Source organism: Acinonyx jubatus, chromosome E3, assembly GCF_027475565.1.
Source record: "Acinonyx jubatus isolate Ajub_Pintada_27869175 chromosome E3, VMU_Ajub_asm_v1.0, whole genome shotgun sequence".
NCBI lineage: Eukaryota > Metazoa > Chordata > Mammalia > Carnivora > Felidae > Acinonyx > Acinonyx jubatus.
In genome coordinates this window covers 13362330-13380366 of record NC_069398.1, presented here as the reverse complement: position 1 = coordinate 13380366, position 18037 = coordinate 13362330, and the positions used below count along the sequence as shown (strand labels likewise).

The following is an 18037-nucleotide window of genomic DNA, read 5'->3' as shown; positions in this document are numbered from 1 at the left end:
CATTTGGGGGCAGGAGGAAACAAAGGCACAGAAAGGCTGGGTAACTTGCAGAAAGTCACACAGCTCAGAAGGGGCAAAGTCAGTATTCAAACCGGGACAGTCTGTCTCCAGAATCTCTGCTCTCAACCATGTCCCCTAAGGCTTCTCCTGCAAAAGCGCCGGGTCTTTCTGTCTAGACTGTCAGCCCACAGGTTTTCTTTTGTGCTCCTCTCGGGAAATACAGCCGGTGCATTTGATGGAAGACTCACAGAAGTGCTCTGGGCTTTCGTGCAGCATCTTCCCAAGACCTTGGGCAGGAGTGGAGGCCTCCACCTGCCTCGGCAGCACAGCTCTCGGGCTCTGGGGCCCTGCGATTGGCTGCGGACGCCCCACCTGGCCGAAATCCACGTCTGGCGGGCAGGGCCTTGCCCTCGAGGCCCGACTGCGCCTGCGTTCAAACCGCACATCCATTATGGAAAGGAGGGTCCCTTAATGTAGCGCAAATTATAGCTGGAACACAAGCAAATTGCCGGCTTTTACTAGCACATAAACTGAGCGGAACCTTTGAGATAGATCCGCATTACCCTAAACGGCATCCATAATTCATACCTGCAGCAGAAATGCTTCCCCCTCCTAGGGCTGGAGCAGATCCATTATTGATGGGCCCCTTAGAAGGCCACGACAGAGTGTTGCTCATGCTCTAGCCATCTGCCAGCATGGTCAATTCCTCAGGCGGCGGCAGCACATTTATTCATCAGAATCAACTCCCAATTAGTTTCCTAGCAGGACCCGGGGGGGATTTATTTGAGGAATCAAAGTGAGTGTTTCTAGAACAGTACCCCCATCCCCACCCCTGCGACGCTAATCAATACATACAGAACCAGCGAGCAGCAGGCCAGCATTGGTTTCCGCTCAGAAATGCTGCTGCCTTTGGAAATCACGGGGAGCAAACCGAAAAAGCTACAGAGCTCCTCCCTCGGCACAGAGGGGTGGGATGGCCAGGGGCTTCTTGCAGTCCGGGGAGAAGTCACTGGGTTGTCAGAGCACAGACCTCACCGGATGGAAAACACTTCTGAGATGCCAACTATATCCTAGGCTCTTCGTGAAAATCCTTAGAGAAACTCTGTAAGATGGGTATTGATTATATTCCCCTTTTATGGGTGAGGAAACGGAGACTAAGTAACTCAGCCAAGGTCACACAGCTGGTAACTGGCAGTACCAAGATTCTGAGTCCAGAAAAACTGGATTCCAAAATGCAAGGGCTTCACCACTACTCCATGCTGCCACCTGGAGGCGGAGGGAAGGGAACCCACAACAAATCCCTAAAGAAATCTGGACATTCAGCTACCATAACACAACAGGTTGACAAAAACCCCACCTGACTAGTTAAGTAAATGCCTTTTTTTTTTTTAATGCTTATTTATCTTGAGAAAGAGAGCGAGAGAGCAGGGAAGGGTCAAACAGAGAGGAAGAGAGAGAATCCCAAGCATGCTCTGTGCTGTCAGCGCAGAGCCAGACAAAGGGCTCAGTCCCACGAACTGTGAGCTGAAACCAAGAGTCAGCCGCTTAACCCACTGAGCCACCCAGGTGCCCCAATGCTGTTTTTTTAACGTTACTGCTATTTTATATTGCGATTTATTATTTTACAAAATGCCTAATTTTTAAATGGCTACATGAATTAATGGCTATTAATAAACACCAATGGTTTAAAAAGACTAAATCTTTTTAAGGGAGGATTTGGGGGGGTGGTGGAGGATAAATCATGAAAGGGGTACCCAGAATTTAAAAGGCTGAGAAACACCGGACAAAGACATAGCTATAGCTATAGCTATAGCTTGAAAGAAGCACTCATGAAGCACTCATGTCTGTTACACATCTTCCTAGAACCAAGCTCTGCCTGGCACAGAGGACACAGGAACCAATAAGGCATAGATTCTAACGTCCCCAACAGACTAGTTAGACAGACAAATGATTAACTGGCGGAATAACGCTGGGCTGGATGTAAACAAGCCTCCCCACAACCATGCCCTTTCTTTCCTGCGCAGGGGCTGCCGGCACAGCACTTTTCCACATGAAAGTCGCGATCCCATGGCACTTTGTCTGCTTGCCAGTGTGCTTCTGCCACAAGACGCTAAGCTCTATGGGGGCAGGAACTGAGTTGTGTTCAGTTTTGTACCCACCGGGGCTCAGTACAGTATCTGAACACAGTAGGTGCTCAATGAGTGCTTGTGGAATGGATAAATTAATGAATACATAAGTGAATAAAGTGTTAGAAGGTAAGACCAGGAAATGAGAGCAGACTGACAACTCCCGTAGGCAAGCCTGGCTGTGGTCTATAAACACTGAGCCCAGGACTGTTACCCTACGCTGGCTCTCACAAAATCTAAGCGGTGCGTTGCATTGAGGACCGGACCCCATAAAGAGAGGATCACTTGCTGGTTAAGTAAATGGGAAGGGCACTTACCTCCGTTCCTCCTGACTTGAAGGAAGACAGGCCTCCTGCACAAGGCTGGTTTCTGCATCTCTTTCTAGATCTTACCCCTTTCGTTAATTTTCTGCCCCCTGTTTTCTCTACCTTTAGCGGGAGCCTCTTCTCCAAGTTTTCCTCCTCAGTGCCAAAACAATAGCTCAAATCTCCTCAAAGTTAAAATAATGCAAGTGAGACTCCTCTATAGCAACTGCCCCTTCCCGCCTCCCAAAGCCAAGCATCTCATCTACACTAAGAAGCTGTGCTTCCATCCAGGCCTGTAGGGGGCGCCATTCACATTGTGCTAGGCAAGGACCACATGTCTGGGAGCACAACTCTACAGAACAGTGTGAAAGAAGCCCCAGGAGTTGAGGTCCACTCACTCCTCAATCCGCTGCTCTCTGGTTCCCAGCGTGGCACTGAGACTGTTCTGAGTATGGTCAGAAATGACACTATATTGCCAAGCCAGATGGGCATTCTGAGTTGTGATCTTACTTGCCTTCTCTGCAGACGGTTAGCACAGTTGTCTCTTCCCTCGTTCTCCACCCTTGGCTTCCACGGTTCCACTCCCTCTAGTTTTCCTTCTCTCTCTCTTTCTCTGCCTGCTCCTCTGTCCCCTCTTCCTGTCCCTCCACCTGTCCCTTGCTGCTTGGTTCTGTTTATCTTCTCCTTCCTTCCACTCTTTTCTCGGTGATCCCATTCAGGCCTTGGCCTTTCACTCCCTCTTCATCACCAAGAACTCACAGCCCTGCATTGTCTGCTGAGCTCCAGCCCACCTGCTTCATCTGCCAGCTCTTGTCCTCATCTCCCAAATCCAAACTGTCAGCCAACTCCTACTGATCTGACTTCTTAACTACTTTCTGAATCTACTTTCTTACTATCCCTACTGTGACTGCCTGAGTTCAGACCCTCTCCTGGACTCCTTGCCTGCATTCTGCCCTCCCCATACCTATCCCATCCAGCTGCCAGTGTGACTTTTCAGTAGAACGAGGTTCCTGCACCCTTCATCTCTTTAATACTTCCTCATCCTCACCCCCAGAGAGGACATCTTTCGTCTGCACTAAATCAAAATACCATATTTCATCCAATATAAAACACTCTGATGCTGGCACTTTTTTGATTTTACAAGAAAATGTCAAAGGAAACTCCTCATATGACGCGGCTAACATCACTTGTAAATGCACAGAGCAGGGAGAAGGGAGGGAGAAGGAAGAAAAGAAAGAAAGGAAGAAAGAAGGGAAGGAAGAGGGCAAGAGACAAGAATGTGTACTTCCAAAGAGCCCATCTAAGGTAATTCTCTGTGGACAAATGGGACCCACAGTTGGGACACCATCCTCTGGATTCTGAATATACCCATGATTGGCTCCAAGAAAGACTGGTTCTTTCTGGTGATGGGCCGGGTCCTTCTAGATACAGTGGGTCATAAAGGCAGTTCTACAAATGTAAATTCAATCTCATTGTTAAACTCTTCAGAACACTTCAATGCCCCTATCTCACATGATCTATAGGAGAAAATTCAAAATGTGAAAGAGCATTATGAGGTCAGGACTTGGAGAATGTTGAAAATATCCCAAGACCCTGGCATACTTCCCCACTTCTCCTCTCCAGACAGCTTATAAATAGCAGCTACTATTGCGGTGGGTGCAAGGAGGTGAGTGAGATGCTGCCATGTTGATTGTGTCTGGCCCGGCCTGCCCAAGAGGCCAGCACCCCATCATTCCCCAATAAATCAGGAGGTCATTTTTCACTGAACTGAAACTCAATACTCCCATCGTTTTCTCCCCTAACCAGCCCCGAGATTGCTCTGTGCTCTTTATTACCTTTCAATGACTTAAGCCCCTGAACTGAATAACTTCATCAAGGTGTCAACCTAAACAGATTTTCCCCATAATGGCCCAACTCTCACAGGTTCTTAATGAAAAATATTGATTCCCAAGGATTAGTTGCAGATTTATGTGTTGGGATGCTGATCTCTCTGTCACCTAGCACCTTATCAGTGGATGAAAGGACCTAGTTCCCCTTCATGGTTTTAAAAAAGCAATCACTGGCTATGTCAAGGGGCAGCTTAGGTCCAGAAAAACAAATAAAATTCTGTGTCTGGATCCCATGGAATACTTAACAGATGGGGGGCAGGGGCACTGAGACACCTGTCTTTCCTCATTAGTATCTTCACTGGTTGGGCTTTTGGGAGACTGGGCACAGGGAAGTGACAAGCAGCCCTCCTGGTATGACTGATCCTGGGGACACAGTCTGGAGAAAAGCACACTGTGTACACCCTGTCTGGGGCTGGAGACACCAACTGGAAGGAATTCAGCAGCTGCTGTCTCCAAGTGGCATTCAATCAACACCAGCCTAAGGTTGCCTCTGCCAACTCGCTGTGTTAAATGTGGCTCTCGGGGGATGAAATTGAGGCTCTGGCACCTGAAACCTCAACAAGCTGCACAGCAGGATTTCTCCTGTCACCCAGAGGTGGCTGGAATGGAACATGATTCATTCTCTACTTGGTAAATACCTAGTGAGGGTCTATTATGTGCAAAGGACTGTGCTAGGCACCAAGGACCCCATAGTCAGCAACAGCAGATAAGGGGTCCCACTCTCACGGAAAAGGCAGACCAAAAAGAAACGATCACAAATAAACACAGAACTGCAGCTGTGACAAGATGATGGGGATGTGGACAGAAGCCTCTAAGAAGTGAGAAGGTCAAGAGAGATCTCTTTGAGAAAGTACTGGTCAAGGTAACACCAGAGGATAAGGAGTCCATTGAAAAAGCAAGGAGGGTAGGGAACATTCAGGTATATTCAGGTAGAGGAAGTATCAAGTGCAAAAGCCCTGTTTTGGAGGGAGCCCAACACCAGCTGTGTGGCCAGAGTGCAGAGAGTGGGGAGCATGGCCTGGACAGGCCGGCAGGGGCCAGACTGTGGATTTGAGCCCCAATTCTAAGAACAATAGGAAGCCACTAAAGGGTTTTAAGCAGGAGGGTGAGCCAACCTGACCAGATCCACACTTAGCAAAGACCCTCTTTGGCTTCTCTGTGAAGAATGGATGGAAGCAGGAGAGAGACTCGGGGGGTTGGGGGGGGGACAGTGGTGGTCTGGGTGGAAGATGAAGCCAGGATGCTGCCAGAGAGGGAGAGACATGGACAGAATCCAGGAATACTTTGGAGCAAAAACCAACAGGCACTGGTACTGAACTAATGTGAGGTGGGGGTAGGCTGAGGCAAAGGAGGGGACAAGGATGACTCTCAGACTTCTTGTCCGAACTGCTCCTTCTCTGAAGTCATAGCCTCCTCACTTGGGGCCATCAAGGCTTCTCTAATCCTGGGAAGCTCCTACAGCAGGCCTCACAAAGGTCTTCCGCAAAGGGACAGATAGAAAGCGTGTCAGGCTCTGAAAGTCTGTTACCCAGCTCTGCTGTTTCCAAGGAAAAGCAGCCACAGACCACAGGTAAACAAATGGGTGTGGCTGTGTTCCAGTTAAAACTTTATTTACAAAACAAGTGGCCAACAGGATTGGCCCTTCTGGCTAGAACCTGGAGGAATGTGAAAACTGGCCTCAACTCCTAAGTTCCCCAGTCCCAATGAGCTAGAGGATTCCACTGAGCCTCCTGGGGTGGAGAAGGGCGGAGTCCAACACCTTCCAGAAAGGAAACCCAGGACAAGTCCTTCCTATACATCTTCACCTGTACTTGTAACAGAATCTTACAGAAACACCAGAAGGGCACCCAAGAAACTAATAAGTGCTTATCTGTAGGCCTGGGAGAGGGAGGAAACTTTCAGGTGTACACCTTTTGTATCATTTTGATTTTTCAACCAGCGGAAGATACCACTCAAGCATTATCTACTCAAAAAACTAGTAAATAAATTTCTTCATAAAACACACTCTGTTTCTATATGGGCAGAAATGTCTCCAGTTGTCCACCATTAGATTTTAACTATTGAAAAAGACCTACATTTATCCCTAGAGTCACAAGCTAAAATTAGGCAGGGGGCAGGTTTTCAAGCGGTACTGCACTTGAACTGCTGAGTTGGCTGTGAAAAATGAGCAACAGCACCCTTTTCTGGTTTGGTTCTCAGGTCTGCTCTCTCAGTTAGGAGAAGTCTGCTTGCATCCTCTCTTATGTTTTTAACAACTCTCCATCTTCAGGTAACAGCACCCACTTTTACTTGAGGAACCTCCTCCCGCATCGGCGACCGTTTGGTGGCTCTGTCAGTCAAGAGGGTCTGCCCGCCCAGATGCTGGTCATGTGACCCAGGCTAGGCCAATCAGATTCCCTCTCCCCGGAACGAGCCCAAAGGGGATCTTGCAGAGAAGAAAAAATTGTAAAAGTGCCTTGAAGAGTTTTGTCAGTTCCTGTTGCCTAGATCTTTGGAGCAGCTCTTTCTAAAGGTATGAGTATTGACATTTGTTTCAATTTTAATTGTTTTGTTTTGTTTTTCATTTGCCTAACTTGGCCAGTATCCATTTTTGTGAATTCATACTGATGAAGTGATCCTGCTTAAACAATTTCCAATGTTTCCCTGTGGCTTACAACCCAAAGAGCAGACAGGAGGTACAAATCTCAACAAACTCCGGCTCAGGACACCACGAGCCACCAAGCACCCTGTGCTTCAGCCCACCAGAATTTCTGCTCCTTCTCCAAATCTATTCCCAACTTGTCACCTAAAAAATTCCCTGATGCTGGTCATCTGAGGCAGCAGATTGGGCAGATCAGAGTGCCAGTCCCGGTGCCAGTCTAGTGGCCAGTGAATGCTTTTTGAAAAGCCCTGTGCTCCAAATAGAAGTTTGGTCAGGCTCTTTTCCTTGAGAAACAGCAGACTCCACCACAAGTCTAGGACCCCCTGAGCCCATCTCAGAGATCTGAGATGATAGGGTTGTGGTTATGACAGCTCTGAATTCAAGTGTTTCTGCCATCTGACTGTGGGCAAGGTGCTTACTCCTTCTGGGTCTCAGGCTTCTGGTCTGTAAAAGGAGGAGATGAATTCTGCCCTCATCCTAGAAAGGGCTTATTTATATATTTAACAAACACCCAGCTTTATATATATTAATTCAGGTGATACTTATAACAACACCATAAGGCAGAGACTATTATTATCTTCGTTTTGCAGATGAGGACACTGAGGCACAGAGAGGTTAACTTAATTGTCCAAGGTTACAAAGCTGGTATGGGGATGAAATGAAAGACTACATGGAAGTTATTTAGCACAGGGCTCAGGAGATAATACATATTTCATAAAATGCTAGTTATATGGGCTGAATTGTGTCATCCCCCACCCTGCCCAAGTTCATGTGTTGAAGCCTAAACCCTCAGTGTGACTGTATTTGGAGATAAGGCCTTTAAAGGGGTAACTAAGATTAAATGAAGTCACAAGGGTGGGGCCTTAATGCAGTATGACTGGTGTTCTTCGAAGAAGGAGACACCAGCGATGCCCTCACACAGAGATAAAGGCCATGTGAGGACACAGCAACAAGACAACCATCTCTAAGTCAAGGAGAGAGACCTCAGGAGAAACCAAACCTGCCAATACTTGATCTTGGGCTTCCAGACCCCAGAAGTGTGAGAGGTAAATTTCTGTTGTGTGGCCACCTGGACTGTGGTGTTTTGTGACACGGCCCTGGTGCACTAATACACCGCTGGAGAAGACCCCATCTTGTGCTGGAAATCTCAACTGGTTTTTAAATGCTCGTCTGACAAGTGTTACACCAGGACACATTCTCCTTCAGGGACTCCATGCCTCATTCAGGATAAAGTCAGACATCCTTGGCAAGATCTACAGGGCCCTCCAAAATACCTCTCCAAGTTCATCTTCTGTCACCCATCCAGTTCCACCTTCAATTCAACCATAACAAATTTCACACTTCTCAAAACATTCCAGGGCTTTCTACGGACCATTTCCACCTCTCATCTACTCCTCCTCCTCATGCTTCCTAGATGCATCCTGCAAGACCCAGCCTTAGTATTTCTTCTGTAGCTTTCATGGAACTTCCCGGGCAGAGTTGGATACTTCCTTCTCTGTGCCACTACCATACCTGGCACATAGAGCTGTTGTATTATACTGCTATCACCTGACCTCATGTCTCTCCACCACCACCGCCATCATCATCACCATCTCTAACATCTATTGATGTGCTATGCACTAGGTACTGTGCTTAGTGGTTGACATGCATGATCTTCCTTTATTCCTCACAATAACTCTGTGAATTGGGCTTGTCGGCATACTTTAGTTGCAAGAAACAAAGTGACTGTAGGTGATTTAAGCCACTGGGAAATTACTGTATGGAAATGGGAGACCGTGTCGTCTATAGTAGCCTCTAGACTATAGCCAAGCCTGGGAGCAGACAAGAACCAAGGCACTTCCAGAAGCAAAAAAAAAAAAGAAGAAGCAGCAGCAGCAGCAGCAGCAGCACCAGGCGCCTGGCTGGCTCAGTTGGAAGAGTATGCAACACTTGATCTGGGAGTGGATCTCAAGCCCCATACTGGGTGTAGAGATTACTAAAAATGAATGAATGAATGAATGAATGAATGAATGAATGAATGAATGAAGAAAGAAGGAAAGGAAGGAAGGAAGGAAGGAAGGAAGGAAGGAAGGAAGGAAGGAAGGAAGAACAACAAAGATAGAATAGTCCAATATTTAAAAGCATGGATTCTGGGGCACCTGGGTGGCTCAGTTGGTTAAGCATCCAATCTCACAGTTCATGAGTTCGAGCCCCACGTGGGCTCTGTGCTGACAGCTCAGAGCCTGGAGCCTGCTTCAGATTCTGTGTCTTCATCTCTCTCTCTCTCTGTCTCTCTCAAAAATAAACATTTTTTTAAAAATTAAATAAAAGCATGGGTTCTAGAACCAGGCTCCCTGGGTTCAAATCCTGTTCTTAATACTTACTAGCTTTAAGATGCACAAATTACTTGGGCTATGCATACCTTGGCTTTCCCATCTGTAAAATGGGGATAATAAGAGCATGTCTGATGGTTTTACTGTATTAAATAAGTGTATATAATTAAAGTATTTACTACAGTGCTGAGCACTTAGTAAGTGGTCTGTGGGTGTTAGCTGTTGTAATTGAGACTAGAATGAGTTTGATTAGGAAACCACCTTTGTCATTAAATCAAATTTCTTCCATTATCTGTCCCCTGGTCTGCCCAGGATTCAAATCCTAGGTAGAAAGCATCAGAATACACCAGCTTCGTTCCTGTGCCCACTCCACATCTAGGAGAGGATGGGGTCTCCAATTACTATCCCATGAGCATGCATCAAGGGGGAGAAAAGTGATTCTTCAAAAGTAAAGTAAGAGAATCTAGAATTTAACTCACACATAAATAGTCAAATGATTTTCAACAGGAGGCCAAGGCAGTTCAATGAGAAAAGGGTAATCTCCCAACAAATGGTGTGAAAACAATTGGCTATCCTTATGTTAAAAAATGAATTTAGACCCTTAACTCACACCACATGCAAAAAAATTAACTGGAAGTGGACCATAATCCAAATGTAAGAACTAAAACTTCTAGAAGAAAACATAACAGAAAACTTTTGTGACCTTGGTCTAAGCAAACATTTCTTAGTATTGACATTAAAAGAACAATCCATAAAAGAAAAGGTTAACAAATTGGACTTCATCAAAATTTAAAACTTTCGGGTTTTTTTTTTTTAATGTTTTAGAGAGAGAGGGTGTGCGAGTGGGGGAGGGAAGGCAGAGACAAAGAGAGAGAGAATCCCAAGCAGACTCCATGCTCAGCATGGAACCTGATATGGGGCTTGATCCCACAATCCTGGGACCATGACCTGAGTCAAAATCAAGAGTCAGACACTCAAGCGACTGAGCCAACCAGGCACCCCTAAAACTTCTGCTCTTTATAAGATAGCACTAAGTTGGGGTGCCTGGTGGCTCAATCAGTTGAGCATCTGACTCTTGATTCCAGCTCAGGCCACGATCTCACGGTTTGTTAGATGGAGCCTGGCATCAGGCTCTGCACTCACAGCGTGGAGCCTGCGTGTGGTCCTTTTGCTCGCTCGCTCTCTGCTCCCACCCCACTTGCTCTGTCTCTCTGAAGATAAATAAATAAACTTAAAATATATATATATAGCACGAAGTAAAATGAAAAAGACAAGCCACAGACTGAAAGAAAACGTTTGCCAAACACATACCTGATAAAGGACCTGTATCCAAAATAACAAATGGATACAACTGCATAATATGCAGACAAACAACCCAATTTTTTTAATGGGCAAAAGATGTGAATGAACACTTCTCCAAAGAAGATATATGAATGGGTATTAAGTGTATGACAAGGTGCACACACCGTTGGCCGTCACAGAAATGCAAATGGAGACCTCAGTGAGATGCCACAACATACTTAGAGGGGCTAAATAAAAACGATGGACAAATCAAATGTTTGTGAGGATGGAGAGTAAATGCATATTGATGGTAACTCATACTGATGGTGAGAATATAAAATGGTATGGCCATTTTGGAAAATGATTTGGCGGTTTCTTAAAAAATTACTTTAGCATACAACCCAGCAATTTCTCTCCTAGATACCTAGTTAAGAGAAATAAAAGTATGTGTCCACACAAAGACGTCTATGCAAGTGTAACAGCCCAAAACTGGACAACCCGAGTATCCGTCAACTGGTAAATGCGTAAAATAGGCATTAAAAGGGAACAAACTGGATGCGTGCAACAACAGGGACAGATCTCAGGAACACTATGCTAAGTGAAAGAAGCTGGCCATAGAAGACTACGTGTTATGTGATTCGGGTGACAGGAGATTTCAAGAAAAGAGTGTAGAGATGGAAACACATTGGTGGTTGCCTACAGCTGGAGGTGGGGGAAGGCATCAACCACAAATGGGAATGAGGAAACTCTGGGGAGTGATGGAAGTATTCTAAAACTGGGTTGAGGAGGTAATCGCACAATTATATAAATTAAAACTAAAACTCATTGAACTGTACATTTAAAATGGGTGAATTTCAATGCATATAAATTGTGCCTCAGTAAAGCTTTTAAAAATAAGCAATAAACTATTAAAGAAAAGAAAGAAGGAACAGAAAACCAATGCTGTTAGCTGGGTTTAGAGAGAAAAACACAAACACATATTGTCCCATTTTATGCATTAGGACAGTGAGAAATAATGATGTGCCTGATGTCACACAGCTAGTAAGTGACAAAACCCAGATGCGAACCTCAACTCTTTGACCCCAAACCCATGCTGCTGACCCCCCCGCTAAGCGAACTTTCTTCCCTGTTGTGCGAACTGCCTCCAGCCCACACCGCTGTGTACGGGGCTAGCATGAGGGACTCTGCTCACATCGCTACGTGACCAGAATGCTCATCTGGATGACATGTAAGCAAGAGATACTCGGAGGCCTGCTGTCCTCGGACGGTTCAGTTAAGTTGTGGTTGTTACTCTTCTTTGAGCTCGGTGTGCTCAGCTTCATTTGGTGCTTTTTGTATATTGCTCATCTGGCAGAGAATTACTACTCTACTCTACAAGTTCCCACAGATGGCTTTATTTGCCATTGCTATTAAATTGGTTTTGAACAAGACATAATTCTTCAAGTGCCTAGTGAGTTCTCTGGGTTTGCTCAGGCAAGATTCCATAAAAATGTAAATAATCGGAACACTTCTGGGATTATTTATCACAACTGACTTGCGGCTATAAATTTATGTATTAATTTCAGCTATAAGTTTCAGTGGGGAAAATATGAACAGTTGAAAATAGACTCTCCCACCTAACATCTTCTCTATGTCCCCATTTCCCTTTGGCTTCCAGAGAACATACTATAGAATGGCCAACAGATCTGGGTGTGAAAGACACTGGACAAGATCAGAAAGAAATGAGGTGGCAAGCAGGAAAAAAAAATCATTCCTCAACAAGCCCCCTACTCTTGGAACTCCAGACACACCAGCCTTCTTTCAGTTCCTCCTGGTGATTCCTGCCTCAGGACGCTTGTACATGCTCCCTTGGCTTACAACGTTCTTTCCTCCCTTTTTAGCCAGGTTCAGCTATACTCATCCTTCAGCTCTTGGCTCGGCATCACTTGTTATGAAAAGCTTTCCATGCCCACCTGTCCACCACATCAGGTCTGCTCTGGTGGGAGCTCGTCCTTCTCATCCACAACACTGAACACAATTGTAATTTCTCATTTTTGTAGGCATTTTGTAGGCATTTTTAAACATTAAGTCTGTCTTTCCTACTCAGCTTTGAACTTCATGAGGGCTAGGCCCATGTCCTTTGTCACCTGCATCCCCAGAGCCTGGCATAGATTTGAAGATGAATGAGTATGTGTTTAGTGAATTGATGAGTCCAGTTAAGAGTAGGAGAACATAGCTGGGCTTCCGGGGCTCTGCACATACACTCAGATCTGTCACTGCTGTTGGCACACAAGCACAGGTGTGCACAGGTGTGCAGCTCAGCCAGCACCCATATGTCCTGTCAGAGGACTGCTCTCACTTTGCCTGAGTATGCCAACAGCACGAAGTATCTAGGAATTCCCATTCCCTTTAGAGAAATCCCTTTAGCCCTTAACCAATTAGTGACAGGTACAGGTGTATAAACTCACCAGCTCTTGTCTTTGTGAGGCGTGACCTGTATACCCACTGGAGCTCCCCTGTGGGACTGAGCCATGCGGACCTTCCATGGGACCTTGCTTGATGATATCACACTCCTCTTGCCTCTTCCAGTCCCCACCCCATGTCTCTACTTCTCTACCCGCGTCCCCTGAGAAGTCCTAATAAATGACTCTACACAATCTGCATCACAGGGGCTGCTTCTGGGGAGCACAGCCTAAAACAGAGAGCCTGCTGCTGGAAAAGTTTCTCGCTGAGCTGTGATTAATACCATAAATTTTGGTGCATGAAAGCACTCCAGCCAGACCATTTGCTGGTTCAGACGAGGATAGGTCCTGCCAGTAACTCTCTAAGCTGGCAAGAGCGCCCTGTCTATAAAGAGAGAGCACTAAACCCCCCCACTTTCCAATCTTCGCCCCATGACCCAGTGCCCTGCAAAAGGAGTCAAGAGGCTGTGCCTCTGGCATCCCAACCAAACTGGACATGGAAGTCTGCTGGCAAGACTGTCTTGAGGGTAAGCCAAGATCATCTCTACCTGCTCCTTCTCCCGGATTTCAGCTCAGGCCAGGCCAGGGCAGGACCAAGCCTGGGGGTGGGAAGAAGGGGGCCCATCTGGATAGAGATCTTGCAGGGAGGAGACGCAGGCTGTTAAGGTCTATAGAGTAAGAACACCTTCAGCTTCAGGGAAGAGAGTGTACAACCCAAAGAGGTTTAATAATGGGGCCTATTCATTGAGGAATTTCCAATAAGGGAAAGTCACGTGGTGTTACGAGAGGAACGATCAGGGGAAGCCTATGTAGATGGGATTGGTAGAAAGGCCTCTCTGAGGACGTCCATCAGATTCAGGACTAGAGAGCTAGCTACATGGGGAAGAACACTGCTGTTGGCAGAATACCACTGCCCACCAAAGATGTCCATGTTCTGATCCCTGGAGTCTATGACTGTTACCTTATGTTGGCAGAAGGCGCCTTACAGACAAGACCGAGTTCAGAATTGTAAGGTGGGGAGATTATCCTGGATTATTCCACGGGGTCCACCCTGACCAGAAGGGTCCTCATGAGGGAAAAGTGGAGGCAAGAGAATCAAAGGTGTGCCAAGGAAATCAGAGGTCTGACGTGGCCAGGAGCCAAGGAATCCAGACAGCCTCTACTTCTGGCAGAAGCAAAGAAATGGATTCTCTCCTTAGAGCCTCTGAAGTAATACACCTTGATTTTAATCCCCTGAGACCTGTCTGGGACTTGTGAGCTCCAAAACTTTTAGATAAGAAATGTGTGTTATTTTAGGTCACTAAGTCTGGTCATTTGTTACAGAAGGCAGAGGAAATGAATACAAGCATTGTCACAGAGGAAACAGTTGTATACAGTTCCAACGTGGGGGCCTTGTAGCATTAGTGAGAAGTATGAGGCCATCAGTGTGGCTGGTACCTAGTGGGCCAACCCCTATGCCAAGGTGACAGGCAAACAGGGGCCAGATCATGTGAGGCCTTAGAAACCGTGGTAAGAAGTTTGGATTTTCTTCTAAAATTGGTGGGAAGTCATTAAAATTTTTTATTGTAATCTAATTTGCATTTTCCCAAGCTCGCTGTGGCTGCTGCATGGAGAAATGGATGCAGGGCTGCACAAGGACCAATGAGAGGAGAGGCACAGAGACAGGAACCCAGTCCGGCCACCACGAGTGACACAATGATGGTCCCCATCAGGGCAGTGGGGATGCAGATAGGAGAAGGCTGCAAGACAGAGCTCAGACACTGATGTATTGGCTCTGAAACAAATCAGATAAAATAATTTGGACATCTTAATGCCAGAGGCCCTTCCATCAAATAACAGCCAGCTTTTCAGAGACCACATGTTGGCTCCTGACAGTGACAAAATTGGCGTCGCCACAGAAGTCCCAGAGCAGGGACTTGGGTATGTTCCAGTAGAGCAGAGAGGAGAAGGAAAATGTATTTTCCTTCCCAAATGTCCAGCAACAAATGACTGCCGAGTGAGAAAGAAATTTAGCCAAAGTGCAGAAGGATGGTCTGGCCACACTGCGGACCCTTGAGAAGTGAGATGTTATTTATGGAGACAGTGACTTATTCTCCTAAACAACCATAATGTCCTGACCTGTCTGATGTCCGTGAAAACCTCTAGTTCAACTTCCAATTTGAAGTTACAAAAATGAGCATGGGTCCTTCAGGAATTCAGATTTGATGTGAAGTATATCCAAAGACCTGCCAACAGATGTTACAGCATCTTGGAAATGTTCAAGACTCGTGCCTGCTGACAGAAGCATTAAGTAGAATCACTGTTCTGATTTTTTTTAAGCTAGGATGGGGGATTGTGCTTGTCCTGGGGTGACCTTCAGGAGTCTCCTCTGTTCCTCACAAGAAACAACAATCACAGTGATGATGCTAAAAACAGAACACAACAAAGCTCCCACTTCACTTGCATGTACAATAATCCTATAGACTTATGACCCCCATTGTTAGATATGAAGAAAGTGAATCTCAAGAAGTAAAATAATTTACCAGTGTCATACAAGGAAGCAGCAGAGATGGGTCTAATACAAAATCAAAATCTGAACTGTGGATCTGCAAACAATGGCCTGAGGGCAAAACCCCAGCTACCACTTGTTTTTGTAAATAAAGTTTTATTGGAACATACTCACGCCCATTTGTTCACCTACTGCCTATGACTGCTTTCACAACCAAGGACAGAGCTGAGTGGTTGCAACGGAGACCATATGGCCCACAGAGCCTAAAATATTTACTATCCGGCCCTTTACAGAAAAAGTCTGCCAATTCCTGTTCTAGATCATACATCACACCGGAGTGTTACTTCCTAATGCATTCTCCTACTCCTTCATGCCACTTCCACAAGTCAGAGCCTATTCCAGAGCACTGAATAAGACACCCAGATGCCTCCTACTCTCATACTTAACCTGGCAAGACCCTGGGCAACCTTCCTCTTTGCATGCTCTGTACTGAGAGGAGGGTGGGGTGAAGGCTAAATTACCACAAGCAGGATCCTGGTGCCTTGTGACTCCAAGACCAGTTCTACACCTGAGAGAGTGAGCCAGAGTACTCACTGGGGGATGACCTGCTCCAGGAATGGTTTTTTGAAAGGCATGAATGTTATTTATGAGACAGTTTACTTTTCTAGCCAACCATAAAGCCCTGACCTGTAGGAGTTCTTTGAAACACCCCAAGCATTATCTGTTACATGAAGCCTTTCCATTGGGGGTTGGGAGGGCCGTCGTAGATCATCTAAGCAGCCAGGGGGAGGGGGAATGAGGATGGAATGGCGAGGGTGCTTCCGACCATCCTGTAGCCCTGCCCCGAAGCCAGCAGGAATAGATGCAAAGGGAAGATGGGTCAGGGCCTGGCCCTGTTGTTTCTCTCACTGGCCGACAGCTAGACCCACAGCCCAGCCCAGCCTTACCCGCCCTACCTGGTTCCTTTACTCCAGCTTCCAATCCTCTTTGATTTTTAAAAGATTATCTTGACTTCATTTGTCTTCCACTTACCACCTGTGCTGACTGTTAAGTAGCTCTTCCACTTAAGCGGTTCTGAATTGTTGAGTCATACCATTCTGTTTTAGTCATTAGAGCTTTGTAATATGTTATTATATCTGGTGTTTCAAGTCCCTTCCCATGCTGTCCTCACTGGACCACAGAATTACTTTTTTAAGGTAGTAAACAGTGTAAATTCCATGTGTTAATCTGTAAGCTAATTTTGGAAGAATTTAAATCCCTAAACTCTTTAGGCTCCTATTCAGGTGACTGATACATTTCTTTATCTAAGCCATCAGCATTGCTCTGTAAATTTTTATAGTCTTCTTCATGCACATTTCCTCTTACAGCCTGGTTATTTTATTTTTTGTTGATACTGTGAATAAGACTTTAATAATAGTCTTCTTATTGGCTATTGATTTTTAAATGTTTGCCTAAGATCCAACCATGTTAATTTTTTTTTTATGTTTATTTTTGAGAGAGAGAGACAGACAGAGTGCAAGCAGGGGAGGGGCAGAGAAAGAGGGAGACACAGAGCCTGAAGCAGGTTCCAGGCTCTGAGCTTTCAGCACAGAGCCTGACACAGGCTCGAATTCATGGACCATGAGATCATGATCTGAGCCAAAGTTGGAAGCTTAACTGACTGAGCCACCCAGGTGCCCCTTATATGGCGCATTTTTTTAACCTCATGCTGCGATGTAATATACTAATAGATTCCTTGTTATCAAATAGTCCTGGATCAACATTCAGAATATAAAAAGAAATCCTACAAATCAATAAGGAGGATTTTTTAAATCTAGTGTAAATTAGAAAGGATGTAAACAGACAATTCAGAGAAAAGGGAACACTCTTGATCAATGAACACTGGAAACATCTCCACCGTGCCAGTAATCAGGGAGACACAAATTAGAAAGAAATAAATGGGTGGCTCAATCAGTTGAGCATCCATCCGACTCTTGGCTTCGGCTCAGGTCATGATCTCGCGGTTTGTGAGATCGAGCCCTGAATCAGGCTCTGCTATGATAATGTGGAGCCTGCTTGGGATTCTCAGTCTCTCTCTCTCTCTCTCTCTCTCTCTCTCTCTCTCTCTCTCTGCCCCTTCCCCCTTGCTTGCATGCATGCTCGCACATGCACTCTCCCTCTCTCTCAAAACAAACAAACAAACATGAAAGAAAGAAAAAGCAAGCAAGCAAGCAAGAAGCCTATCCCACATAAGACTTAGCAAGGCTGTAGAAGACAGAACTCTCACACCCTGCTGTCAGGAGAGGAAACTGCTATAACCTGGGGAAACATGTGCCATGTTTGTGGTAGCACTTTTATCAGCCACCAAAATAAGGGAAACAAACTAAATGCCCACGTGTAAAAAAAAAAAAAAGAGAGAAATAAAATATAGTGCATTTGTATAATGAATCAACTAGATCTACTTGTATCAACATGGATAAATCTTGAGAACATAATGCCAAGGGGTGGGGGTGGGGGAGAGCAAGTTCCAGAGGGACACATTTAGAATAAAGCCAGTTATGAAATTTTAAGGACA

At 45.7% G+C, this 18037-nt stretch overlaps 1 long non-coding RNA gene across 1 annotated transcript; it reads left to right on the top strand.

Moving 5' to 3' along the window:
• The first annotated feature begins 3561 nt into the window (after positions 1-3561).
• On the top strand, positions 3562-16849 carry LOC113594802 (uncharacterized). The gene is made up of 3 exons (XR_003415239.2): positions 3562-4097; positions 6590-6832; positions 14586-16849. It is a non-coding gene; the product is annotated as an uncharacterized LOC113594802 (long non-coding RNA).
• The last annotated feature ends 1188 nt before the right edge of the window (positions 16850-18037 follow it).